The following is a 2,216-nucleotide window of genomic DNA, read 5'->3' as shown; positions in this document are numbered from 1 at the left end:
GCTTCGCTCGCCATGCTTCGGGCATGGTGTCCTCGCTCTGCTACCGCTTCGGTCTGCACAGATTACCGTTCCAGTCGTAGTCCATGTGGATCGTTAAGTATGAAAAGGTTCAAAAAAAGAAAAAAATTGTGAAAACCTCATGTCGACCTTTTGACCTGTCGACCTAAAGACCCTGTCGACCTAGACACCCTGTCGACCAATAGTGGTCGACCTAGACATTGTCGACCTAGTTACTGTCGACTTTCAATCCGGATCCCGTATGCCCCTTAAAGATCACAGTAATCAGTGTAATGGGCCTCTGGATGGCCAGCTTAATACCCTTGAACAGACACAGGGTGCTTATTTCTGTAACATTTATTACAACACAATAGCAACAAGTCATAACCCCTTTATCATTAGTTTCAGATGCTAAAATGGGTTATGATTGCATCCAATATTAAGAAATCAATCCACTCGTCATCTGTAAATTGGCGGGACAGTCAACAATAAGGACTTCTGCCAAGCCTGCAATCCTCACCCGGTTGGAGCACTTTGTGCATGCATGGACAGACACCCCGCAGGCATATCTGACTTTAATCCAATGCTGGCAGTGTTAGGCTACAAGCAACACAGCAGAAGACATTTTGGTGGAGGAAGACAAAGCTGGACCTGACTGACGGGAAATATCAGTAGCATAAAAGTCAGGGTGTGCTGATTTAAATTAACTTGATTTAAATCACAATTTAAATCATGATTTAAATCACAGGATTTTTTTTTTTTTAAATATTGATTTAACCCCTTCAGTGGAACGTTTTACAAAAAAGGACACACCTCCCATGGCGAGTTTTTACATTTTGGGAGTGCAGGGGTTAAAGTACAGGGGGGGTAGTGCAGAGGGGAGATTGCCCATGGGGAAACACCCGCGGGCATCTCCAGCGTCAGTGCTGATGCAAAAAAAAACCCCAAAACAGTGGGTTTTCAGTTAAAAAATACACACCTAGCATGGTGTGTATTTTATTCCTGGGATGCAGGGGTTAAGCTGACTACCCAGGAAGATTTTCGGGCATACCACTGAAGGGGTTAAATCACATAATTGGGTTTTTTTCACCAATGCTGTACATGTGTGGAAAGAATTAGAGGATAGTTTGAAAGATTTAAATCTTGACAAAGCAAGCATGAATATATTTTACTTACTTGCTTGATGGATCCACGTTACCGTGGTAGTTGTGTAACCATGTTGTGTCACAGTGGCACCAATAGATTGGTGGAAAATGCACATTACATACCTCCCAACTGTCCCGATTTTCGCGGGACAGTCCCTTTTTTTGGGTCTGTCCCGCTGTCCCTCCAGGGGGCAGTTGGGAGGTTCCCTATCACTCCCTGCTCTGCTCAGTTCAGAGCAGAGCAGCGGTGAATAGACGCTGTGCGCATGCGCACAGCATCTATTCCAGAGAGGGACTGGGGGCATGGCCAGCAGCTCACAGAGCGCTGCCCATACCCCCACTGTTATGAAAATTGGAGGCATGGCTCGCGATCGCGTCCTTCCCGTGAAGCCACACCCCTTTTAATAGACCACGCCCCCTTTTTGCCGCACCCGGAGTCCCAGGCTGCAGCATACAAATGTTGGGAGGTATGACATTGGTACAGAAACTGCAGCTAATAATGAAAATATCATGGTAGCAGTAGAGCAATTGCTAACAGCTGCAGCGTCATCAGCTTCAGTAGAAAGAATATTTTCCACATTTGGGCCTTTATTCAGGTTTGTTAATAAACCAAATAAAGTTAGCAATTAGGCAAAACCATGTGCACTGCAGGTGGGGCAGATGTAACATGTGCAGAGAGAGTTAGATTTGGGTGGGTGGCGTTCCAACCGAAATATAAATTGCAGGGTAGAAATTAAGCAACCAATATTTACCATGCACAGAAACAATATAACCCACCCAAATCTAACTCTCTCTGCACATGTTACATCTGCTCCACCTGCAGTGCAACATGGTTTGGCCCAATTGCTGACTTTTTTTGGTTTGCTAACATACCTGAATAACCCCCTTGGTTTGGTGCAGTCAAAACTGAGAGACCGCTTGGGTACTGATAAAGCTGCAAAACTTGTGTTTCTTTTTAAGGTGTTCAAAAAACCTAATGTGTAAGCTTATTCAGATTTACACACCAGGCAAGGCAATTGCCAACTATTGTAACTTTTACCATCATTGCTGTTTCTTTCCTTTTGCAGTTTGTGT

The sequence above is a fragment of the Pseudophryne corroboree genome, chromosome 10 (genome assembly GCF_028390025.1).
Source record: "Pseudophryne corroboree isolate aPseCor3 chromosome 10, aPseCor3.hap2, whole genome shotgun sequence".
Taxonomy (NCBI): Eukaryota; Metazoa; Chordata; class Amphibia; order Anura; family Myobatrachidae; genus Pseudophryne; species Pseudophryne corroboree.
This window is presented reverse-complemented; position numbering follows the sequence as displayed.